Genomic DNA, 12,873 nt, shown 5'->3' with positions numbered 1-12,873 from the left:
TGACTCAAGTGGTAGGGAACCAGCTGTAAATTCAAGCCCCAGTACCCGCACCCCAATAAAGAAATTAGTTTTTTAAGTAAAGTTTTGCACTGTTACAGATTTAGCAATCACAAATAAGGAGCTATTTAAATTCAATGACTCTTTTCCTAGCAATTATTCCTGTTACTTAAAAAAAATCATTATACATAGCTGGGCACCAGTGGTTCACACAAATAATCCTAGCAACTCAGGAGGCTTGAGATCTGAGAATCACTGTTTGAAGCCAGCCTGGACAGTAAAGTCAGTGACATGATTATCTCTAATTAATCACCAAAAGCCAGAAGTGGAGCTGTGGCTGAAGTGGTAGAGCATTAGCCTTGAGCAAACAAGCTCAGGGACAGAGCCAGGCTCTGAGCTCAAACTCCAGGACAAGTGCGCGTGCGCGCACACACACACACACACACACACACACACACACACACACACACACACACACACACGTCATTACATGAACTTGATTCCTTGCACATGTAAAATAGGCAGAGATTCTTTTTCTTCTACTTCTCCTGTGCCCCTATGGCTCTGCAGGGCCCCATCCATATTAGGGCCATACTCAACAGGACATTGTAGTGAGGAGTTTAGTCCAGAGCTGATTGGTATCAGCAGGCTGTCATTGTTGAGAGGTTTTTTTCTCTGTTGTTCTTTCTTTTATCCCTTATTTGATGGTAGGAAGTGGATGTTGTGAGCTTGAACAAAACAACAGGATACTTCCAGATTGCAATCTGACCTTCACTGTTGTCAGACACATCAACTCTCCCCACACAGGGAAGTCTAGGACTGAGATGATTAGACTTTCTGCCTTGGAAACTTTGAGGCTGGGTTTCAATCGCCTGAGGAGGGAACTTACAAGTAAAGGGAATGGAATCATGAAGTGTGGCCTGTCTTTCCTTTTTTCACTCCTGCCTGGAACAAACATACACCTCATGGTTTCCTGTTTCTCTTCTCTTCTACCAAGCCTGGTGTTCCAGTCCTAATGCTAGGCCCTACCAGCTATATTCAGGAGCCAGATCAAGGTGGATGATGTGTGATTTCTCTCTTTCCTGCTCTGATCAACAGGAACATGGAACATAGAGAACTTAAAAAACACGACTTCCATGAAAAATCAGGAAAATCATCTGCCATCTGTTGGGAGCACTTTTTGTTAGCCAATGAGGAGAAACAATTTGAAAAAAAAAGTGAATAAAATATCTACAACCACAGCCATGACTTTTTCCACTAATCACAGCAGCTGAAATACAGAATCAGCCTAGATGTCCACCCATGATTGAACTGATTTTTTTAAGTAGAATAAATGGACTATTACTTAACCAGAAAGAAAAATGAAGTTCTGTTATTTGAGGTCATTATAATGACAGACATAAGCAGATACAAATAGTAACTATTCTTTCATATATGAAAGCTATACAACAATCTGTGTAATAGTGATTACAAGAGGCTGGGAAGGTTAGAGGGATGGGGAATGGAATGGGTGGAGGTAAGCTAGATAAGAAATATAAAAATACACATGCAGGAAGTAAGTTCTAGTGTTCTTTAGAATGATGAGATGATATCATTTACAGTAATCTCTGATATACTTTATAGAGATCTACAAAAGAAGAGCTCAAAGGCTCCCACATAAAGAAATGGTAAGAAGATAGGGGTACTGATCACTGCAGTGCATACTGTGTACATATGTAGAAGTATATTGTATCCTAGCAATGTTAATGATAGTTCGAATTCATTTATTGTTGATGATGTTGTAGTTGTTCTTGTGGTACTAAGGCTTGTGAAATCAGGGCCCCTCACTCTTAGCTTTCACTCAAGGCCAGTGCTCTACTACTTGAGCCACACTTGCATTTATGGCTTTTAGGGTGGTTAGAGATAGTCTCAGAAATTTGTCTGTTCCAGGCTGGCTTGGAAATATGATCCTCAGACATCAGTTTTGTGAATAGCTAGGATTATAGGCATGATTATAGTGCCTGGCCTGTTATAGTCAAGTCTTTTTCTTTCTCGTTATTATAAAGTTGATGTACAGAGAGGGTACAGTTACAGAAGTCAAGTAAAGAGTACGTTTCTTTTTGAACAATGTAATCCTTCCTCTGCTCTCCTCTAGTTTTTTTTTTCCCTCCTGTACTCACTCACAAATTGTATAGGTCATTTTCAACACAGTGTCTAGTGAGTACCACTACTCCATTTATTCATCCTTTGTCCCTTCATTTCTGTGCCCCCACCTTCTCAAAGACAAACAAATTTTATCAAAACAGCATTGTCACCACCAAGTACCATTGACTCATAACTGTACTTCTAGCTGCCCAGAATTCTGAGATCTTACTATCACAGTTCAAAGCCAGTCCAGGCAGGAAAATCTGTGAGACTCTTATCACTAGTAAACAAAAAAGCCAAAAGTGGAGCTGTGGCTTAAGAGGTAGTCTTAAGCAAAATAACTAAGAGTCCAAGCCTGACAAACAACACAAAGAAAAAAAAACAGTATTGACAACTACAACAATATGCATTTATTTTTGTCAAAATATTCCTACCAAGGTTTTCTAGAACTTTTCACCCTTTGCTTCATGTTCACACACAGGAGTTGGGTTGAAGTATGTATGAATGTGTGTGTGTTTGTGTGTGCATATGTGTTTATTAAAGGCTTTGGGGGAGGGGGAATCTTATAAATAGTTTGACCCAATCAGCAAACTTTTATTAGCATCTGGAGAATCAAACACATGACCTAATTTTCATATTACCTAATTCAGAGACCTTGGTCTATTCCTTACATATCTTGTAGGATTCGTTTTTTATTCATTAATATACAAACTGTAACATGTATTATTGCTAGGGCTTGTTCAGTTTTAAAATGCCATTTTGTATTTCTTTTTTTTTTTATTTTATTGTAAAGATGCTGTACAAAGCGGTTACAGTTACATGTAAGGTAATGAGTACATTTCTTGTTGAGCATTGTTACCTCCTCCTTTGCTTTTCTCCTACCGGTCCTCCCTCACTCCCCCCCCCCAAAATTGTAAAGTTCATTTCCAACATAATGTCTTGTGAGTATCATTGTTGCAATGGGTTGTCCTGTGTCCATTTTTCAGCATTAAAATGCCAGTTTTAATAAATTGCAGAGCAGTCATATCATAGGGGCCAAAGCCATCATCTAAGAATGTTTCTGAGGTTTAAGATAGACTGTGTATACAATATAGAGTCTTCCTTCTCAGCTTCTTGCCTCATTCAGGTACAGAGGGCAGATGGTGAATTCTTGATCACCAATAGAAGTTTGATGTCCTCAAAGCCCACCACCACATGCATTCTTCTGAGCAGCTGCTCCCAGCCTACTGTTCCCAGGAGTTGTATGAGATACCCATCTTCAGGGTACAGTAGAAGGAAACAAAAGGAGATTGGGTGACTGGTCCCTTGAGAGTGTGTGCTCCAAGATGCCTGCTTCCAGTTGTCGGCCATGTTTCTTATTTTGGAATGAGTACATATTCACCTACTTGTGGGACATCTGACTCCATCCTTTCTAGTAAAGCATTCTCTCACTATGGTAATACCCACTAAGGCAATACAGCCACAAAAGATCACACTGAATTGACTGAGACAATTCATGACATATAATGAGAAATATTTGGAGAATAGGATGCCAGGTAGGCTATCAGAGTGAGAAGCAGAAGTAAGGGGCAGGATAACTGTCATCAGAACTGTGGTACAAAACAACCAGTTTATCTGTGACGTGTCACTGAGGCTCCATTCAAGAGCAGCGTAAATATGAGGGTGAGAGAGAAGGGAGTCTTGGAATTTGGCTCACATCAAGACAAATAACTCTGTAAACTAGGAACTAGAAAGACAAATACTCTTTCTGTAAATTACTGAATTTTCTGAGTCCTCACTTAAAAGGAATCTTTTTTTTTCTACAAATGCTTTGTAAAGTTGGAAGGTTTCCATCCTCCGTAGGTGGGTTCTCTCTGGGGCCTACCCCACAGAAGCTGAGCCCAGTCAGAGTTTCCGGACTCTGTGGGCAGCAGGAACCCCAGCAGATTCTCCAAGCTGAGGCTGGATCCTGCCTCTGAACTTCTCTCAAAAATCACAATCTTTCCTTTCTGTTCTTGGCTGAGATAGGGAACAGTGAAGCAACCCTGGCCTGAGTGGCGACTCCATCAGCATGATTTGCCCTCCCCTGTAATCCCGTCTTTATCACCCTCCTGGCTCTCAGCTGCTCACCTCCAATAATCCATGGCACTTATTACAGACCAGGGCTTCATTCTTCATTCCGTGTGACTCATCAGGCTGGTTTTCCTGCTCCATCCTCTCCACTCCAGCCAGGTTTCCTTCCCTCAATTACTCAGTGAGAAACTTCCCACTGAGTGAGGTCAGAGGAGGAATGTTCTCTCCGCACCACGAGCTTAACCATCCCAGGTCTGTTCCCATTCAGGCACATTTCTGGCCTCCAGGAGCCTTGCCTACTCTCCCACTTCTTCCTTTCATCATTCCTTCCAATTACTCTCTCCCCAGGAGAACCCCTTACTGCGTTATCACACCTCTGCTTTCTCTAGCACTGCTTCTCAGCTTTTCTTTTTGGAAAGACTCCTTTGAGACCCTGATAAAGACAGGGAGCTGCCCCCCAGAGAGGTGGCTCCGCACATTTACAACTTCTCAGTAGTGCCGTCTCCTGGACCTGGGGTGAAGCACTTTATTGCAAATACTTCTTGAGCCCAGTGGGTGCCCGTTGCCCAGCGTTGGAGGGGGTCCCCTAAGACCACCACAGCGTGAGTGTTTATGGACTGGAGCCTGAGAACACGATAGGTGGGACATCTACTGGGAGTCTGGCCCTGATTTCAGTTAACCCTAGCTCCTTCCAGGCCCTGAAGCAAGGGACAAACATCCAGAAGAAATAAGACACATGGCTTGGGGGGGGGGGGGAGGAGAAGAGAGGGATTAGAAGCTGTAACTCAATCTAATATTTGAGGGTTGGCAAGTGTACCGATGGGATTTCACGAAAACCCCCGAATCTTTTTCATTTCAGAGCAATTAAGCAGATCCCAGCGTCCTGGCTCCAGTAAGCCGCTCAGCTCGGGGTTTTATTGCCCGTTTCCTTCTCCTTTGCCAGCACTAGCTCCCATCCTTGCACTCCAAGGGGGAAAAAAAAACCCTCACTGTTTCTGTGCCACCGAGGGCCCCTGTGAGCAAGTGTGGGCTGCACAGCGGGGCGCGGGCGCGGGCGCAGGCGGGGCCAGGCCGGTGGGGCACATGGGGCCCCAGGGCTGCGCAGGCGCTGATGTGGTATAATCAGAAACATCCAGCAGTAATTTAATAGTTCCCACCAAGCACAGACACAAAGTCTAGGAGTTCTTCCCTCCACATACTTAACCCTTCAAGGAGGAGAGAAAGGCCAAAAGAAAAGGGAAATTAATCCTTTTTAGTTGTTGTCCTGGGATTTTTTTTTTTTTTTGCTTTTGCTTTACTTTTTTTTTTCTCCCCCCACCCCTCTGATGTGTGAGAGAGAAGCTTGTGAGCTTTGTGAGCAGGAATTTATATTAAAGTGTTCTCCATCAGTTCTGGCAGAGGGAGTAGGATAAGGACAGGAAAGACCTTCCCTCACTGGGAAGGGCCAGTGCTACCCTGCAGACCCAGCAGTGTCATGAAGAAAGTGTAGCATTTTTTAAAAATGCTCTTGAGCTTGGAACCCCTGGCTCACACCTGTAGTCCTTGCTGCTGAAAAGGCTCGGATCTGTGGTTTGAAGCCAGCCCTGGGAGGAAAAGTCTGTGAGACTCTGAATTCCAATTAACCACCCAAAAGTTAGGAGTGGAGCTGTGGCTCAAGCAGTAGAGAGCCAGCCTTCAGTGAAAAAGCTAAAGTAGAGCACCCAGGTCCTGGGTTCAAGCCCCAGTATATTCTCTCTCTCTCCCTCTCTCCTTTCTCCCTCTCCCCCATCTCTCCATAGCTACTCATTTAAGGATAAAATTAGAAGCATGTGCTTTAGAAGAAATTTATCTTCCTGTTAGAGGTTTGGATTTTAAGTTGGAATACACTCTCCTAGGATTCTTTTACAGGAACTCACCCTGTCAACTTTTTATTATCTTTGAGATTGGTGACAGTTTTCACCTGTGTATGACTTGTCATCTCCTACAGGTTCATGTGTGTTCATATATGTTACATGCACATACATTTACATGATGTTTTTCTTGATAAATATTCATCACATACTATAGTGTATCTACACTCTTCAACAAGAAATAAGTTCCAAATCTTGGCTTTACCTTCAAAGCACTAAAGGCATTTTGATGAGATTCTCTTGTCTGCTGAAAGTAGTATAGTGCCAGGGGATTTTTATTTGTAAAGGCTCCTATGTGCCAGAATCACTAATAAGAGTTGCTTTTGTGTTTTGTGTTGCCCCTTGAGAAACTCAACCTTGATACAGCGTCCATGGACAACTTGGCTTGAAGCCTTTAAAGGCTATAGGACCTGCAGAAATCAGGGGAATCTGTGGTACTTGACTTAGCTCCAAAAAGGGGACACTAATAGAAATCTTGTATGTCTCATAATATGGAGCAAAATAATACGTGAAAGGCATTTGGACCCGTAAGTGGGAAAAACTGGAAGTGTTAAATAGGACCGGGTAATTTCACTTGGGATGCAGGTTAGGTGATATTGACTGAGGCAATGGATGAGGAAATCCACAGCATCGTAGAGAGGTCAGGGAAGGCTCTGTGAAGAAAGGGCCTTGTGTTATTCCTGGTGGGGCTAGAGTTAAAAAGCCCTAATCAACACTCCAAATGTGGAATTGATTTTGAGACACACAGAATGTCAGAAAGTAGTTATATGTTTAAGTGTACATTCTCCACAAACCCAATAATGATCTTAATCAATGACTAGACCATGATTATTCATTCATACCTGAAGCCAACCTTCCAACAGAACTATCTATGAATAGAAAAGTGAGAGGTTTGTGTGTCTTTCTCAGAGATGCAATGGACACAGGCCCTGTTCTTGCAATGGCAGTGATCCTACACTAGTGCAGATCCTAACTACCCAAGTGCTGCAGGGCAGGAACAGGGATGAGAGGTCCTGTGGGTTCCTGTAAGCAGACAACACATGCCTTTCACTTCCTGCACCCACTGAGAAGGGAAACTCAGAAGAGACCATTCAGCAGTCTACAATCTGGCTCTGTGCCAAGAACACAGGGTTCTCAACTGCACACTGACGGTCCCCACATGTGGACCAACCTCTGCCCTTTTTCTAATAAAGAAAAGTTTTCTCAGTGATACACTTTATTTCACACATACATATATGGTCATAGCATCTGTTAATTTACATATTGATAAATATGTGCAGTGTCATGAGAAATGTATTCTGGCTGGTGAAATCAGTTGGAATCAATAGCTCTGAGACAGAGCTCTTTCCCAGATGGGTGTTTTTCTTTGGGATTAGGAATCGTGTTTTGTTGTGAAATGTGACTTCAATGACAGTATTTAATGTCCTGTCTCCCAAAAGAACCACCTCCCAAGTGAAGTCTAAGAAACCAAAACAACTATGACAAGAGAATGGTCCGCCAGGGTGATCTGGGCTCAGATTTTTTCTTTCTTTCTTCTCTCTCTCCAAGTGAACCATCTGTCTTTGGTTTCTTCTTGGGTGTGTTGCCACCCACAGTAATCAGCCTAATCCTGAAATCAGTAACTGTTGTACTGATGGGGCCCTGATGAGAGGAAAGTAAGCTGGGGGCCTCTATGTTTGCTTCTCTGGCTTCATTAGAAACACACAATTGGGCTCTCATTCCTTCTCACATTCCGAGTAAATCCAAATGCATGTTGTCAGGGGTAGCCCTGGCTGTGGTGCCAGCTCGCTTAGGCCTTACCAGGCTCACTGAAATGTTCACCAAACTTCTCACTGAAGCTCCCTACCCAATCAAGCAGGAGCTACAAGATGGGTTGACACAAATACTACCACCAGGAAAGCCACCCCCACAGACTCCTTCTTGGCCAGCAGCCACCTCTGCATCCAGGCCATCAAATTTTCAGCAAGGAATGTTATACTAGGGTGGCTTAAAGGATTTATGCCTACAACTCCAACCAAAGCATCCAGAAATCACCTTGAAATGCAACTGCAAGGCACGTTAGATAGCTTCTTTGCAACCTAGCAACCCATCTTTGTCCCTTGAGAAGTACACTTCTTGGAACCTTTTCCCAACAGAAACCTCAGGATGGGGCTGCCTAATACCTCAGGTTACAAGGACAGGCTAGCTAGAGATACAGGCATCTGCAGCAGAACCCGAAAGCCTGCCTCAGTGGTGCCCAGTAAGTGTCTTCCCACATTCCCCTAGGGCATCTTTCTGAGCCCCCTGGGTCCTCTTGCATCTCTTAGGCTTTCTGTTTCCTAACCCTCTTCTACATAAAAGCACCACACTTGTCATGGAAGTCTACCCCTTTCAAGCCAGTGGGGTATGCTCCAGCCATTTGCATTTTCAGATTTTTACCTCTAATCCTCCTGGAAGGAAACCAGTCCTGATGATCAGGCTATAGCTCACTTCCTCATCTCCAGCAGCCAGAAGAATGTCTCATTCTGAAAGTAATTAGCAGATATTTTAATGAAGGAGTTGTAAATAAATGACTGACAGCAAAGGTAGAACCCTCTGGCCAGCTCTGCTCTGATACCTCTGGCACCCTAGTGAAGATCAGGCATACTTTAGTATAGATGAGTTTACCATGGTCAGCAGAGCCGGCCCCGTAGCTCCTTCACGGTTCTTACGACTGTGTGTATGCCATTCATCTATTGCATCTTCTGTTTCTCTCTCCAGAAAATAAAGATTTTAATCATCTCACATAATTCACAGGATTCAATATGTGTTTGTTTTTAATTGTTCAAAGTCCCATGCTAAAGCAATGGTATCCTTTCTTCTTTGGCTATTTGTGTACATCTCAGTGGAATTTTTTCATTTTCTTTTTTATAATACTGGGGATGGGACTTGGGCTATATGCATAATCTAGACACCCTACCCACAATGGGAATTAATAAATAAGTTCTTCTTTTTTGCTCCTCAGCCTGAACTCAATGTTTCATTCTCTTGTTCAGCTTGCTTACTCCTGATTGGTACACTACCACTTGAGCCACATCTTCAGTCCAGCTTTTTTAGAGTTAATTAGGAATGCAATTTCTTGGACTTTTCTTTCTAGGCTGATGTCAGTCCTCTGATCTCAGCCTGAGCGGCTAAGGTTAAAGCTATGTGTCATCAGCACCTGATGAGAATTTCCTTTCTCAGAGTAGTGTGGTTTGAATTCATATCAGGAAGGAAAACCAAGCATGTGGCTGAGCACTCTGAAAACATACTGTGCACAAAGGAAGCTGAGTAGTATTGAATGACAAAGACAATGGAGAGAAGAAGGGGGAGAGAATGCAGTCAAAAATTCAGTGTATAGCCTACAAATTTAAGGAAAGTGAGGGATAGGGTGAGTTGGAAGGGATGAAAGAGAAGGTTGAAAGGGTGGTACTGATCAAGATGCATCATATTCATAAATGGTTTTGCTTAATTGCAATTCCTTTGTATAACTACTTAAAGATAATAAATAATAAATACTACATACATGTGGGGAGGAGGATGAAGGAGCCCTAAACATTTCAGATGTCTTCTCCCTGGCCACTTCTCCATTACAGACCCAAAATGGTAAGTCCTTGAGCAGAAAGGTCTTAAAGGAAGGTGCCATATGGGCCCTACTTGCCATGGTATCTTAGGGCTTGCAGCCTGAAGTCACCTCAAGTCTCTTCTCCCACCTTCTGCCTCCGCTCTCCTCAGCTACCCCAGGTGTGACTAGGGCTACTGAGAGACACAGGCCCGGCACCTTGATGCCTAAGTGTTGCCAGCTCTGCAAGGACAAGAATGTATGAGCTTAGGGGCATAGTTACCTCCACCATATTTCAAAGGAGGCTGAAGATATGTTTTTTTGCCCAAGCAGAGAACTGCTACAAGGAAAGGTCTACTGCAAACAGAAATGTCACACGGAGCTCTGAGAACAGAGCTACTCTTATGACCAGACCATAAAGTTCCAGAGTCTAACCTCAGCCTGGTGATGTACAGACTTCTCACCTTGAGAGCTGCTGCCCTTGGGGTCCAGAAGACAGGATGGAGGGTCCAAGAAGATTACACTTGAGGCTTAAGCTAAAATATCACACTTTGTTGGGCTTTCAGTTTGCTTGGCTCTAATCTCTCCTTTATTTCTCACTTTCAGAATGGAATTGTTTATCCTACATCTGTCTCACTGCTGTATTTTGGAAGTGTCCAACTTGTTTGATGTCTCAGGCTCATAGCAAGACAAGAATTGCATCAGAATGAATGGTGGCTTGTGTCTCATCCTTAATTGATTTAGATGATAAGACTTTGGATTTAGACATCAATGTTGATGCTGTTGAGAGTTTCTGGGCTATTAGAATGGAATGAACATATTTTGTTTGTGAAGATAGGACTTTGGGGGGATCTAGGATGAATGTTTGGTGGCTTGAATGCCTGCCCTTCCAAAATTAAGGTTGAAACTTTAATCTCCACCGTGAAGGGATTAAGGGTGGGGCCCTTGGCAAATTATTATTTGGGGGGTGGGGGGGTCCGGTCATGGGGCCTGAACTCTGGGCCTGGGTGCTGTCCCACAGTTCTTCAGCTCAAGGCTAGCGCTCTACCACTTGAGCCACAGCACCACTTCTGGCTTTTTTCTTTTTGCTTATGAGGTGCTGAGGAATCGAACCCAGGGCCTCAGGCATGCAAGGCAAGCGTTCTACCACTAAGCCACCTTCCCAGCCCCCTTGGCAAATTATTAAGTCACAAGAGCTTCTGTCTTCATATAGGAGGTTTTTTTTTTTTTTAAATTGTGAAACTGTACAGAGGGGTTACAATTACATGGGCAAGATAATGAGTATATTTCTTATCAAGCATTGTAGCCTCCTCCTTTGTTTCCCCTTCCCAGCCCTTCCCATCCTCCCTCCATCCCCCACCCAATCTCCACCCCCCACTCCGCACCAAAGTTGTAAAGTTTGTTTTCCACATAACGACTTGTACATCTCATTGTTGCGATGGGTCCACTTGTATCCCTATTTAAACGATTTGTTTTTCCCCTTCCCCTCCACAAATTATACCGACATCAAATACAGTGAAAGCAGGGGTTATACTGTGGGGGAGGGACATACAAAGCAACAAAGAAATAATTTTATAAATGTGTTAGAAACAATCGCATGAAAGAAAAAAAAAACATTTGAATACATATCTTAGGATTCATTTCCCTAACATCAACTTATCTGACCCTTTCTGCTTGACTCAGACATATACTAGATATTGCAAATAAGGGAAACCATGGGACCTATGTTTCTTTGGGCCTGGCTTACTTCACTTAATATAATTTTTTCCAAGTCTTTCCATTTCCTAACAAATGGGGCAATGTCATTCTTTCTGATGGAGGCATAGAATTCCAATGTGTATATATACCATATTTTCATGACCCATTTATCTACTGAGGGGCATCTGGGTTGGTTCCATATCTTAGCTATGGTAAATAATGCTGCAATAAACATAGTCGTGCTGGTAGCTTTAGTGTGGTCTTGTTTGTAAACATTTGGGTAAATGCCCAAAAGTGGGATTGCTGGGTCATAGGGAAGCTCTATGTGGAGTCTTTTGAGGAACCTCCATACTGCTTTCCAAAGTGGTTGAACAAGTTTACACTCCCACCAACAATGCAGTAAGGTTCCCTTCTATCCACATCCCCTCCAGCATCTGTTGTTATTAGAGTTCTTGATTTTAGTCATTCTAACTGGAGTAAGGTGGTATCTCAATGTTGTTTTGATTTGCATTTTTTTTATGGCTAGGGAGGTTGAGCATTTCTTCATGTGTCTATTGGCCATCCTTCTTTCTTCTTCAAAGAAGTTTCTCTTTAAGTCTTTAGCCCACTTATTTATTGAGCAGTTGTTTCTTTGAAGATTTGTTGTTGGGGGATTTAATTTTTTAAGTTCCAGGTATATTTTAGATATGAGACCCTTGTCTGTTGTATGGCTAGTGAAGATCTTCTCCCAATCCGTGGGCTTTCTATTGATCTTGCTAGCTATTGTCCTCTGCCATGCAGAAGTTCTGCAATTTCATGCAATCCCATTTCTTTGATTTGTTGTGTTTCTGGGTTTCTATTAAGAAAATTTCAGCCTGTGCCAAGGAGACCTAGGGTTTCCCCTATTCCATCCTGTAATGTTTTCAGAGTGTCTGCTTTGACTCCGAAGTCTTTGACCCATTTGGAGTTGATTCTGGTGCAGGGTGATATATAAGGATCTAGTTTTAGTTTTCTATAAGTAGTTAACCAATTTTGCCAGCACCATTTACTGAAGAGGCTATCTTTCTTCCATTCTATTTTTTTAGCTCCCTTATTAAAGATTACATGGCTATAGGTCTGTAGGTTCATTTCTGGGTTTTCAATTCTATTCCATTGGTCCTGAGGTCTGTTCTTGTGCCAGTACCAAGCTGTTTTGATTACTATGGCTTTGTAGTACGGTTTCAAATTTGGTATTGATATTCCTCCAGCAGTGTTCTTTCTGTTAAGGATCGTTTTTGCTATTCAGGGTCTTTTTATTGTTCCATATGAATTTTTGGATTGCCTCTTCTATTTCCTTGAAGAATGAGGTTGGAATTTTGATAGGTATTGCATTGAATTTGTAGATAGCCTTGGGAAGTATTGCCATTTTCACGATGTTGATCTTTCCAATCCAGGAGCATGGGAGGTTTTGCCACTTTCTAAGTTCTGTTTTGATTTCCTTTTTCAAGTTTTTAAAGTTTTCATCATAGAGGTCCTTCACTTCTTTGGTTGAGTTAATTCCTGGGTATTTTATGAACGGAGCTATTATGAATGGAG

At 42.6% G+C, this 12,873-nt stretch overlaps 1 long non-coding RNA gene across 1 annotated transcript; it reads right to left on the bottom strand.

Annotated features, from left to right (window-relative positions):
* Positions 1-6,576: 6,576 nt before the first annotated feature.
* LOC138806222 (uncharacterized) lies at positions 6,577-9,992 on the bottom strand. Its single transcript, XR_011365742.1, has 3 exons — positions 9,905-9,992; positions 8,481-8,566; positions 6,577-6,715 (listed from the first exon to the last, which is right to left on the bottom strand). It is a non-coding gene; the product is annotated as an uncharacterized lncRNA (long non-coding RNA).
* Between the last annotated feature and the right edge of the window lie 2,881 nt (positions 9,993-12,873).

The sequence above is a fragment of the Dipodomys merriami genome, unplaced genomic scaffold, assembly GCF_024711535.1.
Source record: "Dipodomys merriami isolate MVZ:Mamm:240054 unplaced genomic scaffold, mDipMer1.0.p SCAF_4, whole genome shotgun sequence".
NCBI classification, from domain to species: domain Eukaryota; kingdom Metazoa; phylum Chordata; class Mammalia; order Rodentia; family Heteromyidae; genus Dipodomys; species Dipodomys merriami.
Note: the sequence above shows the minus strand (reverse complement) of the source record. Positions and strands in the feature narration are given on the sequence as shown.